At 38.1% G+C, this 18,567-nt stretch overlaps 1 protein-coding gene across 1 annotated transcript in view; it reads left to right on the top strand.

The window, feature by feature from the left end:
* MACROD2 (mono-ADP ribosylhydrolase 2) overlaps window positions 1–18,567 on the top strand; it is a 1,602,185-nt gene that overhangs the window by 180,083 nt on the left and 1,403,535 nt on the right. The window lies entirely within an intron of this gene.

Raw genomic sequence — 18,567 nt, 5'->3', positions numbered from 1 at the left:
ATTTCATTTGTTCCTAATTTTTGGCTTTAGCTCCTTATTGCTACAATTAATACAAAAAAGTCTACTGTTTTTAAGAACCATTATTATCCTTATTTTTTAAACTTGTTAAGAAGACTTAGTTCAAACCCAGCTGTAGGCAATGGCCTAGGTTGCATTGCAAGTGTTACACTGTTTAAAAAAAAGCACCTACAGCTGGTGGGCATCCTGAGCCTGGTTAATGCCAAATTTGTGTTATCTATATAAGTGTGCTAACATAATCACCTATCTATATATTTTTTAAAGATATACTTGGGAGCAGGTTGTGGGGGAGGCTGGCAGCCAAACAGACAGGGTCTGGGGTCCAGAGTGTAATGTGTGTGGGCCCTGGGTAGCAAGCCTGTTTGGGGAAACTGAGCAGATGCCCCAGCTAGGCTGTGGTCCCCACTAGTGAGTGCGACAGCTGGAATGAGGGTGGCAAACTGGGCAGACATGGCTCTAGCATCCCTTGGCTTGGGTGTGGCAGGGTCTGGGATATGCTAGACTGCTAGGCTCCAGCACCTGCTGGTGCTCACAAGAGCCAGGGTAGGTATATGACAGGCTGGGCTAGGTCTCTGCACCCACTGAACCGCACAAGAGTTGGGCCTGAGTGCAGACCAGACATGGCTGGACTGTAGCACCCAACAGTAAAATCCGGGACAGGTGTGGGCCAGTTGGTTAAGGCTGCTGTTTCTGCCAGGACAAAAGGTGGGCCAAGTCAAACTGAGCCAAGGATCTACTGGTGTGTGCAAGATCTGCCACTGGGAAGTGGCCTGATAGAGGGGCTTGGGGAATTCCTCCTTTAGGATACAGTTCCCGTAGGTGAACACAAGAACCAAGGCTGGAAACAATCCAGATGAAGCCAGGTTAGAGTACCTGCTGACATTCATTTGGGTTTGGGGATAGACAACGCTGGGCCAGTTCATAACACCCGCTGACAGATGTGAGAATCTGGACAGGGTGCAGAACAGGCTGGTTTGAGCACATTGCATCAGCCAGTTCACATTAGGGCTGGGACTGGGGACTGGGGACTGGCTAGGCTGGGCCCAGAACCTTGGAACCCTGTACCCACATGGGAGACTTAGAAGAAGCTCCTGCCTCTTGGTTTTGCATTGGCTCAGGTCTGGCCATTGCAGCCACTTGGGGAGTGAATCAGCAGACAGAAGATCTTTCTCTCTATCTCTCCTTCTCTCTGTATTCCTGCCTTTCCAAAAAAAATAAAAGAAAATTTAAAAAGGAAAATACGCAATTGTGTGGCCTTTTTGTCTGCAGAAAATAAATTGTACATTCCTGTTTATCTCTACCATTATTGAAATGGGGAGTTTTAGAAAGTATGACCACCCAGAGCACACCCAAGACCATTCAACTTAGATTCTTGCAAGGCAACACCCAAGAATTGCTTTTGGGGTTTAAAAAAGTTCCAATATATTAATATGTGGCCATGGATAAAACTTGTGTACTTTGCCCTCACTTTGATTTATGTTCAAATTACCACCACCTTGAAGAAGACTTCCCAACTATTCTATCTAAAATATGAGCCTCTTTCACTTCTGTTTTCCCCCTTCCTTTATTTCTCTTCAAAGCACGTATAATGTATTCACCTGGTATGTTGTTGTGTTTATTCATTTCATTGTAGTCTGCCATCTTCCCGAAAAGAAAAGCCTTATTGAGGCTGGCATATATATTGTGATGCATCATTTAGCAATGGAGGTATGATATGAGAAATGCATTGTTGGGGAATTTCATCATTGTGTAAACATCACCGAGTACTTACACAAAACTAGATGATATAACCTACACATACTCAACTGTATGGTATAATCTGTTACTGCTAAGCTTCTAACTTGTATAGCATGTTATTGTGCTGATTACTATAGGCTGTTGTAGCACAATGGTAAAGATTTCTGTATTGAAATATAGAAAAGGTGCAACAAAAATTACAGTACAAAAGATCAGAAATGGTGTACGTATGCAGGGAGCTTTCCACAAATGGAGCTTGTAGGAGTACAGATTACTCTGAATAACTCACTCAGTGAGTGAGTTAGGTCTGAGACATTACTGTACACTACTGAAGACTTTATAAATATTATTCAATGAGACTGCAATAAATTTGTAAAAAAGTATTCTGATCTTTAATAATAGCTTGCTGTAACCTGTCTTATTGAACTTTTTCACTCTTGTAATAAGACACAGCTAAGGAGACAAACACATGCAATAAAAATATGTCCCTATTTTATAAGCTTTTTCTAATTTTAAAGTGAATTTTTTTACTTATTTTTCATTAAAAATTAAGACACAAACACATAATTACAGTGCTGCACAATATCAAGTCATTCATACCAGTTGTTTCCCACCACCACATCTTGCCCTACTTGAAGGTCTTCAGAGACAATAACATATAAGGGGTTGTTATCTCCTTCTCCTAATAGTGTGGTATTTAGATTTTAGGCCAAAGGATTAGGATTTCATGGAAAATGGAATTAAAATATAAGTGTGGCTTTGCTGTTATTTTTTTTCCAAATCTAGACTTTTCATCATATGTATTTTTTGTGTACTGTTTAAAGAATCTTGGAACTTCAAAAAATTTTCACCAAAATAAGCTTATCTTTTGATTCCATTTTCCAAAAAATTTTAGAAGTTTTTTTCCAGATCATCATATACATATTATACAATGTATTATCAGTAGTTATTATATCCATAAAATGGATGAAACTTCCTCAGAAAGGCTTGTATATTGTGATGAGAATCTAGAATGGAACTCTGGGGAACTACAATATTTACAGAATCAATGGTGTTACTCACTTTCTTAGTTTTATTCACTGTCATGTTCCACCATCTAAATAGAATCCAACCTGCTGCCAGCAAGAATTGTTAAATGTAATTCCTCAGTGCTTCATTATTTTCTCACACTGCTTTCTAAACATTGTTTTTCAGTCTAGGACCGTGATCTTACCTCTCAAATTATAGTAAAAGGAATACAAACAAACAAAAAACATCCCCACTAAAAGTTCTTTGACCTTCTGGTCTCAAGTCCTAACTTAGCATAAATGTCCATGTATCTCTCCCTATATCTCAGAAAATTGGTTCTGATGATATTGGGGGCTTAAAATTTGTACCTTTGTTGTGAAACCCATTCAGTCTTCTCTATCCCAAGGCTTCTTCGTTTACTGCTGTTGCTGTGGTTTGAAAGTTTCCTCCAAAACTCATGTGGAAATTACTTGCAGTTATTTGTGGTATTAATAGATAGAAACCACAACAGGCGATTAGATCATGAGGATTCTGGCTTCGTGATTGGATTAGTGTCATTGTTATAGGAGTTAGTTATTATGGAGGTAGATTCCTAATTTAAAACACTGCTTGGCCATTCTTCCTTCTGCATTGGAGAATGCAGCACGAAGGCCCTTGCAGGCGCCAGTGCTGTTCTCTTAGATATCCGAGCCTCCAGAGCTTTGAGTGAACCAAATCTTTGTTTGTTTTCTATAAACAATTTTTGGTCTCCTGTTACATTTGCCTTCAACATAAGCCTATTTAACTATTGTATTTCTTCCTTGTCACACTTCTTGGATGTATAGTCTATTTTTTGTTATGTCTGCATTTTCATCAAGATTGCTTAAGGTCAATAGTGATCTTCTCTCCCTCCCCCCAAACCTAGTGGATATTTTCCACTGTTTGCTTTTCTTGACTTTTATTCTGTAAGTCGAGAATATCAATGATTTCTCTGTTTTCAAAATTCTATCCTTCTTCGATTCTGTGATAGTCCTCTCCTAATTCTAGCTTAAGATTTCAAAGAGAAAATTATTTTATAAACAGAGTCTTGAAAAGCAGTAACATGTTAATAATGAGAACTGGAACCAAAAGAATACATGAGCTGAGATAGAAGGGGGAGAGGAGAGAGAAAAGCAGTTGGGAGTAAGGAGAGAGAGGGACACAGGAGGGGTATGGGCAGAGATGTCCCAGGAGAAGTGATTACTGGGGCTGCCCCTTTTCTAGTTCATTCCTGGGGACCTCTCTGCTCTGTCTGGGTTTAGGTTCTTTTCCAAGTTGGCATCTGTGACCTCATTTTTTTTTTCACGTAATACTCAGATCTTTTTCATCTTTATCCATGGCTTTGATTGACCAGTTTGTATTTAATTCATTCAATGTTTGTCTCAGGACAGATTTATCTACTCTTACTGAGAGCAGATCTTCACCTTCACTGTTTGAATCATCCCAAATACACTCTTTGAGAACACAGTGACAGTTTTGCTTTCACTCTTCTTGTATATATTTGTCATACAGCAATGTTCTCTTTTGTAAATGTTTGAGACAGAGGAAGAAGAGGGGAGAGAGAGAGAGAGAGAGAGAGAGAGAGAGAGAGAGAGAGAGAGAGAGAGAGGAAGAAATTTTCACTATCCAAAGTATCTGCAATAGGCAGAGCCGAACTAGATCAAAACCAGAAGCCAAGAACTCAGTCTGGGTCTTCCATCTGGGTGACAGAAGCCCAGCTACCTGAGCTCTCACCTGCTGCCTCCTGGAGGCACATTAGCAGGAAGTTGGGCTTGGGGGCATAGGTGGGACTTGGACCTCATCACTCCATATGGACTGTGGGTCTCCCAATCAGCACTTTAACTGTAACACCAGATGCCTGCCCTGTCGCAGTAGTTCTCACTGAGCATACCGTTTGCTTTCTTTGTCTCTCTTACTGCGTCCTAAACATGCTCTTTGTGGTTTTCACTTATATGTGGCTCAAGATTTGCCACCTACCACATGGTAGTCACTCATCACTTTTTTTTCTGATATGAATTATGAGTTTATTGAAGAAACTATGGATGTTATTTGACTTTTCTGAAAATGATCTTTTGGCAATTGTTGCATTTTATACTGATTTTTTTGAAATTATGTCTCCCAGACACAGTCTAAAATGACATTGGCAGGCCCCTTTAAAAAGCTATTAAATTTAGTGGACTGTATTAAAAAACAAAACCCATCTGTTTATTGCCTGTAGGAGACACACTTCAACAAAGATCAGCGGAAACTGTATCACATGGGTTTTGTTGTTTTCTGTTGGTTTCATCTCTTCAAAACACTTTCTTCTGATTAAAGCATTCAATGACTCGTACATCATACAGTGGCATCATTTTCTTCAAGAAGGTTCTTGATTTTCACTTCTTCAGCTACACGTTAGTCATTTAATAGCATGTTGTTTAACTTCTTGGTGTTGTTAACTTCTTTTTTCTCCCTGATGTTGAGTTTGTTTTGTGGCTCTTCATTTAAGGGAATGTATAATAGCTGTGTAATGGAGACTGTCATATCTAGTAACATGTCATTTAACTTCATGGCATTATAAATTTCTATTTTTCTTTCTATTGTTCATTTTGTACCATGACTTTTCATTTAAGGGGATGTACAGTAGCTGTGAAATGGAGACCAACATCCAGATGTGAGGATGCAGTGTGGTATGCATTTCTGTTTCCAGACAAAGATGGACTTACAATGAAACTGTTTACTATTCTGGACTCTCTGCCATTGTCCATGCCTGCAATGATGGACATATGGCTGAGTATGAAGAACTATATGTTAGTAATGATATAAAGGAACTGGGGGGGGGAGTGAATTAGGGAGGGGATAAGGGAATATTGAACGGTATCATAAAACGATAGCAATAATAATAAAATGTAAAAATATATAGGAAATGTAAAAAACTCTGCTCCTAGACACAATGTAGTCAAATAATAAAAATAAAACTGCTGATTTTTAAGTAAAATAAATAAATCTTAAAATTAAAAAAAAAGCTATGAAATTTGAAATTAACAGGTAAATGTATCATAGGACTACCAAATAGTAAGTTTGGAATTAAACAATACTTTGCAACTTTCAGAAGACACTACATTTAGAAATCCTGTGTTGCCATAAACTCAGAAAAAAACTTTCAGCATTACCAATGGCACTTGAGGTCTTGGGGGAAAAGAAGGAAATTTGCTCTTGTTTTGCTCTTTGTAACTCATTTTGGTAACTTATTTTGCTTTTTACATCCATTTCTAGTTTTCTTTGCTGGCAATTAAGTTAGAGACAGAGGAAATAATTGCAATTGCGCCAACAGGGATTATTTTTCATGTCATTGATGAACTAGTTTGGGTGATTTTTGTAAACACTAAAGTTGTGTTCATCTGCAAAGCAAATAATTTTGACTATTAGCCAGTAAAAACTTTGAGTGTTACATCCAGCTATTCAAACTCTAATATGTTGACTGAATCATTCTCAAGAGCACCTCAAGCACCATATTCTGTTTAGAGAGAAAATACGGAGTTGGTGTACTTGCTCTCACAGTGTGCTGATCGTGGCAGTTTGCCCACAGCCAAACTTGTAATAAAACCTTCTGGATTGGAACATAGTGATGGCATTTATGTTACTTACCTCCTAAGTTGTTTCAGCACTATATATCCCCCTGGAAAACAGGTCTCAGTTTGAGAACATCAAAAAAAGCTGTATCATTAAGTATTACTGAGTCTTTTGGGTAAATTCTTTGAAAAACATGTCAGCTGAGGGCTTGCACTGAGCAGTGAAAGCCAGATCCCGAGCAGTTAAAAGTGCACAGTTGAAATATCTCTGTCTGAGTTTGTGTAGATTAGTGTTTTGAATTCCCTTTGATAAATGTCCTTTTTATTTTTATTTGTTTAAAGCTTTATTTATTTTTATTTGAAAGAAAGATTTTACAGAAAGAAGTGGGGAGAGAGAGAGAGAGGTTTTCCATCGACTGGTTCACTCCCCAAATGGCCACAACTGTCAGAGCTGAACTGATTGGAAGCTGGGAGCTAGAAGCCTCCTCTGGGAGTCCGACATGGGTTCAGGTTCCCAAGGACTAAGAGCATCTTCCACTGCCTTTCCGGGCCTTATGCAGAGAGCTGGATGGAAATTGGAGCATCTGGGATAAGAACCAGCACACATATGGGATGCTGGCACTGCAGGGTGGAGGATTATCTTGCTGTGCCACTGTGCTAGCCCCAGGAATGTGTTACAGTTTTTATTTTATTTATTTTTAATTTTTTAGAAAGGATTTATTTGTTTATTTTTACTGTAAAGGAAGATTTACTGAGAGAAGGAGAGATAAAGATCTTCCATCTACCGGTTCACTCCCCAAGTGGCTACAATGGCCTGAGCTAAGCTGAACTGAATCTTGGAGCCAGGAGCTTTGTCTTGGTCTCCCATTGTGGGTGTAGGGACCCAAGATTTTGGGCCATCTGCTGCTGCTTTCCCAGGCTATCTATAAGCAGGGAGCTGGGTAGGCAGTGGAGCAGCCAGGACACCAACCGGCACCCATATGTGATCCCAGTGTGTGTAAGGCAAGATTTTTAGCCACTAGGCTACTGCACAGGGCTGATGTGTTACTGTTAGAGACTCATAGTTCCTTTGCTCAGTTAGGATTGTTTCCTAAATGAACATTAAATCTGGGACCTGAGTTTTTCATATCAGCATGTTGTGTACGGAAACTTGAAAAAAGACTCCAGGAAAATGGCTGAATCTATCTCATCATTGCAATAGCCTTTGACAGATCAATTGTGAATTAGCTCTAGGAAGTGACCTTATGTGTCTGCATTGAAGACTGTATAGATCTCCTGCATAAATTCCACTGTCTTGTTTTTGTATTCATGAGCTATCATTGGGAAAAGCATTGCCTTCTGAGTGCCTTCTAAGGGGCAGGTTGTAGAGACAGGCCAAACTAGGATGGATGGAGTGGAAAATTGGGTGAATAATAAATGCACGGACACAGTATGTCCTGGGTTCTTTATGACAATCTAATGAAAGAATTGGCTCTGTGCTTGCCCTGAAGGGAGAGCGTTTTTCACTGTGAGTCTGAATCACAGCTGGAAGAGTAGTTCTTCCATCACTGGCAGTGAACTTCGTTGCATCACTACTTACCTTTGCTGCTATGAACCATTCTTTTGCACATTTATACTTGGTAATAGCACTTGGACATCTGAAATCATTTTTATTGCCTTTTTTTCATTAAGCAAATGAGAAGACCAAAACCAACTTTTTCTTGAGGAAGAATATGATTCAAGTTCTTAAAGAAGAGAGTTTTTAAATAACTTTCCTTTAATATGTTTTTTACATTTTTTTTGAGTCAGGTGATTTTCTCAAATAAAGGAATCATCTTTCTTGGTGATAAAAAATATAGTGTTTTCTTATTAGAACTTTTGATAAATTTGCAAAGAAGGAGAGGTGTACTTGTCATCTTATCCCTCAGCAATTACTATTTAGAAGTACTTGGCAATGCACTTGCAAGGTAAAGTGGCACTTTCTTTTTTCCAACCTCTGGAACAATGGGTTGCAGAAAAAAATCCTGACATTTTTTCTTGCTTCTTTGGATATTTTATGTAGTAACTACTTAGATTATTTATTTTGACTCATGTTTCTAAGGACCAGTACTATTTGAATTGTGACGATGACTGAATTTAGGCCCATGTAGTCCAAATTGAAGAGTATCATAAGCAACTCTGTAAGCATAAGATTTCAGATAATCGCTCAACTATTCCACAGCTTTACCTACAGATTTCCATACAAATAAATAGTAAAAACTAAACAAATACATGAGGTTCTTGCACATTCTTTAGTAAATGAGCCATGCAACACATTGGAAAACGGTGACTAGTGATGTGTATCTTGGCCAACAATGTGCTTTATTTCTACTTGCCAATGTCACCTTTACAGTGATTTTCGTGTTGTAGAGTAGGTTCATATTCTTCTTACCCTTCAAAACCTGTCTTGTGAACCGTGCTGTAATGTGTCACTGTCTAGTACTAATAATCAGTCAACATTTGTTGAGTAAAAAATCTGATTTTCAAAAGTCCGATTTTCATTAGGTAATACTTATAAGGCAATCATTCTCAAGGAAGGGTGTGGCTGTTAGATATGTTTCTTGGGTTCTGTGGTTAAGCAAAGCTTCAGCTAATTCAGTCCTGTGAGCCTGCCTGAGAAGCTGTTTGATTATACATGCCAGTCCCAAGGCCGCACCCTGGACCTGCTCAGTCACAATCTCTGGACGATTTCTGTAATCAGATGAGTCTGGGAAACTTGAAGCCCGGGAGTCTGCATGAGGACAGTAGCATGATCCTTGTATAATTACCTGGTGGTGTAAGCAAAGATTTATGAATGTTGATTGAGTTGATAGGAATACCTCTTAAAGTGTTTAAACAAAGCATTTATTTCTTAAATATCAATACTAAAAATTTACTCTGCTGTTCTGTGTAAATTTCAACATCTAGAAGACTTAAGTTGGAGCAATATTGAAATTATAATTTTTGAGCACTTGCCATAAACAAAGCCCTCTTCGTTTTTTTTTTTTTTAATGCACTCACTATATAGATAGGTGAAAGTGGGAACCGTCAAATTCAAACCTAAGAAATCATATTCATTACTGGTAGAATTAAACCCTGCATGATGTTGTGTATAGCTAGCAAATGCTGCATGCTGTACAAGGCATGACTATACTAAGAACTTCTTATGCTTTTAATTCATTTTTCAATCTTGTAGAATAGGATTAAGAAATGCAAATCAGAGAGATTAACCAATTTGGGCACAGTTATCTTGCTAGTAAGTGGTAGAACCAGTATGTTTTGAAACTGGGTTGGTTCAACTCCAAAATGCTGCTGTCTTAACCACCACCCTATTGCATAGTTGCCACGTTTGAATATACTGAGATCTTGTCGTCCCTTCAATATTTTGTGTAAACAGTAATAGTTACATGCAGTGTGTAGGGATGTGTGTGTGTGTGTGTGTGTGTGTGTTGGGGGGGGCTTGTTTCTGAATGGCAGATATATCACACATTTAATGTCTATATTACATGATGTCCACACTTAACCATATGAAAGCACTTCAGTGTCTACATGAAATCTTTGATGAAATTCTAAAATATGTTACACAGTTTCTTATCCTGGAAAGACTTTTAAAAAAAATCCTTATCTCTGTTATCTGACATAAACTAGCTAAAGAAGAGCAAGGCAGTGACGTATTTGTATTTGTATTAAAAGATAGTATAGTTGGTGAATGTTCATACATTTCACAAACATTTGGCAAGCAGTGACATTTAATTTTCTTTATTTGAACATTACATTTTCCATACAAGTTCATTTGCCATGCATAATTTTTTCCTTTAATTTTTAATTGAACTACAAGTTTATTTTACATGCTGATTAAAGATTCAGTTTGAACTGTATCTCTTTTCCTTATTACTTGTCCCAAAATGAAGGTGAAGTGTTAATTGGCTTTAATAGCTCCTACTGTTACCTCTCCAACTGACTTCTGTGGAAAAGTAAAGCATTGGAGGGAAAACTGTAAATTTTGTCCAGGGAGGTGAGGAAGTTTAATGTGCTTCTGAACTAGTGCACTTCAAGATATTGAAGCCTAATTTTTATGATTAGCTCTAATCCTTTAAGTATATTAGTTAATATTCATAGCAGAGTTTTCTAAAGAAATTTGTTAGCTAAGATGCTGTAGCTTTGAAAAGATCAGCAAATGATAAATGATGGATTGATAGCGTCTCGTTTAAACACGTTTATAAAACCAGAGGACAAATGAACATCTTTTTCTCTCTCTGTCTCTCTCCCTCTCCCTCTAAGGGAAAGGCCATTCTATTTTGGATTCACAACTAAAAGGGAACAGCCTGTATTATGTTTTGCTCTTGTGATTGAACAAAAGAACACAGAGTTGTCTAACACACCTGTGTACCTAGCTGTTAACATTCTCTTTTTATCAATAAAAAGATTCCCACCAGCTGGGCTAATTCATTTGAAACACTGTCCCTGGTGCTTAAACAGTATCTCTGTGACTTAAACAAGAAGTCCACATCAGTATTCCTCTTCAGTGCATTTTATTGAGATTCCTCAAAGGCTATAGAAGGGTTTGACAGCTTTTAAGATAATGAATATAGCACAAAACTTTTTTTTTATTATTCTTTAGCATTTCACATTCTCACTTGTGCCTTTACCAGTTGGAAGCAGAGTAATATAAGAAGCATGGTCCTGTATTGGAAGGAGAGAGGAAAATCTTGGTTAGCACTTGCTCCTGTACAGTCAGTTTAAGGTGCAGAAACACAGAAAGCAAGCAAAGTCTGTTAGTTTTGTTTATCCACTTCCCCCTTTTTGTCACCCTCTTTTCAAACGTTAATTGTAGTATCAGATATTAGGAAAAAGTTTCTTCATCATCAAAGGGAAAAATAAAGCTTATTGATATTATATAGTAAGAGTCAAATATGTGGTGATATACATGAAGTACATGATTTATTACTCACAATTAGAGAGGCATTATTATTATCCCATTTTACAGAAAGTAAAACTGTGGCTATAACCCTTGGCTTACATACCCAAGACATATCCCAGTTGAGTCACAGAAACTGGATGTAAACCCACATCTGTTCAATTCAAGGACAATGCTTTTAATTATCACCCCAAATATCAATTGTATGTGTTGTTTAACAGAATGGTCAGTGAATTTTACACATATTCAGTTACCATGTCAAACTGACAAGAGCAATGTTGACAAGGCAGGCATCTGGAGGGGAGATTATCTCGATTTAGTATTAACTTATTATAATTCTAATTGTACCATTTATGCTGTTACATTGAATTGGTTACATTCTTTGAACTTTCATTTTTTTTGTGAATTTGGAATTAAAGGAAATATTGGTTGTGGGATGTTTAGTAAATGTTCGATGCTAAATTATCATAAAGGTAATGATCATATTTTTGTTTTCTTCTTTAGTGATAATACCCTACATTTGTACAGTAGTGCCCAAGACTGTCTTAGAAAATGCTAAGGGATATATCTGGTTGAAATTCATTCATTTTTTTTTATTCATTCAAACATATCTGTCTGTAAATATACCCCAAATTAGCATTTAAATCTAAATCAAAGATAGTTTATTGAAAAGCATGAGATAATGTTGGCATTATTTTTACCTTTGTAAGCTAGACAGTCATACTGTCACGAGTCAAGATGTGACCAGATGACGTCTTTGGAGATCTGACACTTCCTTCATGTTGTACCATAGCTCCTAGAAGACACACTGGGATCGTGGAAAGGTATCTAGGTGAACCTGGTCGCTCAGAGTGTTATTCCCAAGGTCGCTTACAACTATGGACTGTTGGTGACTAGAAACTATCATTTAGCATCATGGGGCCCAGCTAAAATTAAGTCACATTAACCTTATTAAATATTTGGAAAATCATCCTGGGAAATATTTTCTAGTTGTTATGTCAGTGAAAGGAAATAACTTTTTATCTAGACTCAAGCTCATTTTTTTAAACTTGCTGTTAGGAAGTGTTTGAACTCAATGTTTATGATTACAGCTCAAGCTCCAGCAGCAGACAAAATGCTTGTCCCACTATTTGCTAACCATGCAGCTCTCAGAGAAAAATCAATTATGCCTTCAAAATATAAAGAGTTTCCTTTTGCTTCATCCCGCTTGTCAGCACCATTGTTTTCCATACTACAGGATCTTCCCCATCCAGGAGCTGAGGTGACATTACGACTAAGTTTTGACAGTCGTATGCCCACCCTTCCCTTCCTTCCCCTGTTCCCATTGCCCTGTGAAAAGCCTGACACTGGCTTTTGTTCCCACTGGAATTGAGTCTAGACTCCTGAGCCAGTCCTGCTTTGCTGCACCTGTGCCCTGCTTACTTTGATGTTATTTCAATCCTGAACATACTATGCAGATTCCCTGTGTGCAAACTCCTAGCGCGTCCTGCTTCCCGCATTGAGAACCCCTTCTGCCCGTTTCTTCTCCCTTGCCACTGAACCTCAGTGGATTCTCTTGTAATGCTGACTCAAAGCACTCCAAGTTTTTTCTTTTTTCTCTCTGTCATGATATGTGCCACAATTTTTCACCTGTACAGTCATTTAGTTTTTGTTTGTGAAATCTGAATTCCTACCTGCCACAATTACAATCTGTGTGTCATTTTGGTTAACTACTTCCCGCACAATTAAAAACTGTGAACTTTCAGAAACTTAATTTGCTGATTGGAGAAAAGCTATTAATTCCTAGATATCAACTTTTGGTGTGAATTGAATGAGGTTAAAATAGACAAGATACTTAGCAGTGTGCTTGAAAACGACCTGTAGCAGCAGCAGCAGCGACAGAATTGCGGGCATTTATTGGTCATTCACTGTGAGCAGGAGCCATCAGTAATATTTATAAAGCATTGTTTTAAGACTGAGGATTATTTTGGACTTTTAAAAAACTAAACGTCACTGAATATCTGCATGTATACATTCACAACGATCCACTTATCAAGGAAATTAAAATGTGGAATTCCAACAGTGACTCCCTGCTTTCGAATGGAACATGGAAATAAACTAACTACAGCTTGGTAATGTTACAGTGATCAGAGTCCCAATGTAACATTCAACGGGGTAATTACTTCAGACAGTAATTGCCTAGACTCTCCTCTCTTCCCTTCAGCCAGCTGGCATTGAAAGAGGAGCCCTGCTTTTATGCGAGTTCACAATCAGTGTGTAAAATCCTGTTATCCACCACTTTCACACTCAGGTGGCTGCATGCTACTGTTTGAAGCCTCTTTAACAAGAGGAAGAGAAAGAAAAAAACTTTCAAGGCAGTCCCAAAGTTCATTTCTAATCTCATCCCAGCCATATACTATAAAAACGAGAGGAAGATTCGTGAATCAGAGGGGTAAATCCAGTGATCTGCTTGACCTTCTGCCTAGAATCCTGCGATACGTCTGGGAAAGTTTGGTGAAAGTTTGCATAAGTAGAAATACTAGTTAAATGTGTATTTTGAGATTTAATTGGATTAGTAGGATTTATTTCTGCTTTGATGCTTGCAGAATAGAGCAAGGTTAATTTGGTTATTCTAGTTCTTCTCTTCCATCTGTTCAGAATGTCTACAGGGTTTAGTATAGGAGATTCTAATCTCATGGCCAGTGACCTCTAAAAAAATAAATAAGAGACATTATTTTACATAAATGTCAGCATTACAGAGAGAGAGAGGGAGAGATAGAAAGATTTTCTATCCACTGGTTCACTCTTCAACTAGCCCCAGTGGCCAGAGCTGGGCTGGTCCGAAGCCAGGATCCAGGAGTGTCTTCCAGGTCTCTCATGTGGATGTAGGGCCCAAGGACTCGGGCCATCCTCTATTGCTTTTCCCAGGAGATTAACAGGAAGCTGAATGGGAAAGGGAGCAGCCAGGACTTTAACCCATGCCCCAATGGGATGCCAATGCTGTAAGAAGATGATCAGCATGCTATACACTACTGTGCTGGACCAACCAATGCCTCCCTCCCACTAACTTTTTTAAAGATTTTTTTTTCTTTTTATTGGATAGGCGTTTACAGAGAGATGGAGAGACAAAGTTCTTCCACCTGCTGGTTCAGTCTCCAAATGACCACAAAGGCAATAGCTAAGGCAGCCGAAGCTAGGAGCAAGGAGACTCCTTCAGTTCTCCCATGTGGGTGCAGGGTCCCAAGGCTTTGGGCCATTCATTGCTGCTTTTCCAGGCCACAAGCAGAGAACTGAATGGGAAGTGGGGCTGCTGGGACAAAAAGCAGCACACATATGGGAGCTGGTGCTTGCAGGCAGAGGATTGAGCCATCAATCTAATTGAGCCAATTTAACAGCCTCACCAACATTGTTTTTAATTGTGATCACCTTTTAATATACCCTGTCAACTTTCCTGTTTCATGTCCATTTTTATCTTAGAGTATTATTTATTTGGCTCATCTTTGCTTCCATTGGGTCTATTGTGGTCTTTTTTCTTTTGGGTTACAGTTTCCCACGTGACTGATGTTCTTTCTACAGTTTTGAATTAGCTGGCATTTTTTTCCCTGAAGATGACATCTTCCCATCTGTCTATTTCTGCTATTGCCGCTATTGCATGAAGTAGGGAAGAAGGAGTAAAGAGTACATGAAGACTCTAAAACCCTTTTCCGTGATATGGACAGATGTGACTAAGTTTCTGTTGTCCTCATTGGGAACCCTTTGTTTTGAAGATGATTTCTTTTTGCATCCATATCACCCAATCCCATCGTGTTCCCCGTTATCTTCATCCAGGGATACTTTTCACTTATTCCTTAGCACCTCTCTTCTGAAGCTTACCTACACACACCTTCTCATCTCTTTCTGATTCTGTTTACCTTGCTAGAAGCTTTCTCAAAGCCACAGCTTTTTCATTAGCACCTTCATTTTAATTGTCGCAGTCATAGCCCTCTTTTCTCCTAATAGATCATCTTTCTGTTCTCAATGTCAATTCCTGTCTCAATCCTGAGTCTTATTCCTGATATCAATAAATCTCCCTCCTGATTTTTATTTCCTTTTTATCTATGTTGTTCTTCCCCATGACCCACTGGAGATTTCTGAACTTATGAAAGAATATTATTCTTCGGACATTGCTTCTCTTTTCTTCATCTCCATTATCCTGTCAACGTGTCCTTCTTCTGCACACATGGTTTTCATGGTACCTGAGGGCCTCTTCTTTCTCCTTATTCAGCAGTGTCTCCCACTATGTCGTTTTCTTAATTACAGTGTGCTTTTAAAAATATTTGTAGTGGTTTGAATGTAAAATATTTCTTTCCCCATAATTTATCTTTCTTCCCTGCAACCCTCTGTTGTTTGTTACCTTAAAATTTACTTTGGATTCTTCCGTTTCTTTCGACCCCATGGAGGTTCGGTGTTCCTTTCTTTGGCTCCTCTGTTTTCTCATGCTGCTCCCTTTCTCTTGGCTGCTCTCACCCACTCTTATATTTAACAAAAGTCTCTTAGATATGGGTGTACTGCCTGAGGTTTCCAGAAACTGTTTTCTAACCTACTAAAGCTATTTACAGAGGGACAAAAATAAAGTACTTTAAATCTAAGATGATCTTAATTTATTTTCAAAACCAATACACAATGGACGGTTAAAGAAACCAGTTATTAATTAGCAGGTATAAATGTATACAGTGCATAATAGTCGGTTATGCAATATATGCAAAATATTCTGAAATCTGCTTCTACATTGTTCCTCATCTTCATGAATTGCCTAAGATTTCACTTAACTATGATGAAAAACTTCTTCATCTTTAGCATCCACACTTTTAAAAGGTTTTTCTTCCCTTTCTAGATTTCTTCTTTCCTTCTTTTTCTGTTTTTCCGTCTTACTAGTGATTCCAGTATTTGGAACATTATTTACTCTTTCTTGAAATACTGCATAACCCCTTAACTTCCTCTTCTTATTTCCAGTTCCTTCTTATCCATCCTTAATACAGGTTGCTTATTTTTACTTAACATCTGTAGAATTCAGGTTACTTACCCACTTGTCAACAACCATTGCTGAATAGTATCAGTGTAGACTTTTTAGCCTGAAATCCAAAAAAGCCTATAAACCTTGACAGTAGAAAAAAAAAATTAAGAATAACAAGCAAAAAAAAGCACCTTCCCAGTTTTAACTCCTTTATGGATGTTGATTTCAGCTGGACTGTTGGCATTTCTTCAGTCACCTCCTAGATCAGTGGGCTCTTCTTTGCCCTTAAAAGTAATGTAAATGACCAGTTTTAACACAGAGGCGTTTTAACGTGGGCCTTTGAGATCTCGTTATCTTAATAAAAATCTCCTGGAGTGAATCTAGCCAACACTGTTGTCATGAAGCATGCCTTATTTTTTCATTTCCATGATTTTGTTCCCATTTTCTCTTCATAGCCAGTGTCCGTTCTTCTTCCTTTCTCTTTAAGGTTGTTTTCACCCTTCAGCCCTAGCCCTATTTCTGTCTTCTTCATAAGGTCTTTCTTGATTCATCCAAATCAGTGAAATTGCTTATCTGAAGTATGAGTAAACTTTCATTAGGTAATATACGTGTTTATGCCCACGGCTTCTGTACAGCACACTTTCTGTGAAGGTGAGACTCTGTTGTTTCTAGTTTGGAAGCTTTTGGTAAAGCTCAGATTCTTTGTAGAAAAATTCTTAAAATGCTAATTGAGGTGCTTTAGAGCATAGAGGTCTCTTTGGATTCCTCATGAAAGCTGTCATATGGACATGTAGCTATAAAAATATGGAATCGTCAGACACTCTAGTTAGCAAAGCAGAGTTTTTACTTGTTCCTTTGGCACAGGAGAACACTCTTCGTAAATCAGTCCTGCAGAAATGTAGAGGAGCACAATGCTGTTTTTAACAGGGAGCAAGTGTACAGGCGCAGGATCTAGTGCTGTTACAAGCAGTTGCATCTAAAACCAGTTTATTTTTGTCAAACATTCAGCAAGGGAGGGTTTTTTCCTCTTTTCTTTTCTAGTTTTCCCCATTGTTCTTTTGTTTAATCTGTAAGCTGCAGAGATACAGCCGGAAGTTTTCCTCCACGATTTTCAGTTAGTAACCGATTTGGAGTATAGTTTTGTTGATGAAAACTATAAACATTTAATTCAAGAGCTATGGAAATGAGTATATAATTTGTTTTGTGCCATTTGAAATAAAGTCTTAAGTCTTCCTATTCTGTTGAAAAATGTACACATACCCACCTATACAAATGCACACATATATTTGTGAAGCATTTGGGTTCCATAGCAAACCATGTGAAGAATAGATGTTTACACTCATGCTGTTCTGTGTATTTTCTGATGTAAAGCATGTTTCTGATTTCTTTCAGGAGAAATCATAAGGCATGATTATAACATTCACAAAGCATTTTGTATATTTTTACAAAAGGCATGCTATCTGGAAAACAGTCATTATAATCTCTTAATATTTGAATACTTCTATTTATTTTTTTAAAGTTCTTCTTTATGGGCAGTAGGGACTCAGACTCTTTGGGGCATCTTCTGCCGCTTTCGCAGGCTGGTAGCCAGGGAGCTGGGTCACACGTGGAGCAGCTAGAACACAAACTGGTGCCCATATTGGATTCTGACATTTCAAACTGTGCCACCATATCAGTCCCCTGTCTCATGATTCACTCCACTGCTGGCAGAATATGGCCACGGTTCGGCTTTTATAAGCAACAACTAATAGATTAATGGGATTATTCAGATAATTTTCTGACTTTTGACAGTACTTTGCTAAATTACTCACAACCTTGAAAAGCAAAGTTAAATTTCATTCAGAAAGCATTCTCCACATTATTGATAATCACACTTTGTTAAGGTGAACTGTTTGCAGAGAACTGATAAAATGGCAAGCCAGGAAGTGCGTTCTCTGCCTGCACTGTGTAAGGTCTCTCTTTATAAGCCATCAGAATTTGATCATGGGGGATTCTACCTAGACAACTAATCAAATCCAATTACTTTCCGAATGCTGCACATCCAGACACCATGACTGAATCATCTCTGACCCTGTTAACCTAAAACCTAAGACTTTGGGGTTTAAACTGCTGTATGAGTTTGGGGAGTCAAATCCTGTTAATTGTCTAATGATACTTTAATTTGGTAGATCTCACATTTCAAAACCTTGAGAAACAGTTTTCTATGACTTCCATAAAAAGTAGCATTCAGGGTAATGGCAACAGTGTACATAAGTGGGAAGGGCTCTGAACCCAGTCCTGTGGCTTTCCATCTATAGAGTGAACAAATACAATAAGAAGACATTATTTCATGCACAAATTACTGAATT

The sequence above is a fragment of the Ochotona curzoniae genome, unplaced genomic scaffold (assembly GCF_017591425.1).
Source record: "Ochotona curzoniae isolate NIBS_2020 unplaced genomic scaffold, NIBS_Ocur_1.0 contig_3520, whole genome shotgun sequence".
In the NCBI taxonomy this organism is placed as follows: Eukaryota; Metazoa; Chordata; class Mammalia; order Lagomorpha; family Ochotonidae; genus Ochotona; species Ochotona curzoniae.
The sequence above is the reverse complement of the archived record's forward strand: the minus strand, read 5'-3'. Positions and strand labels throughout refer to the sequence as shown.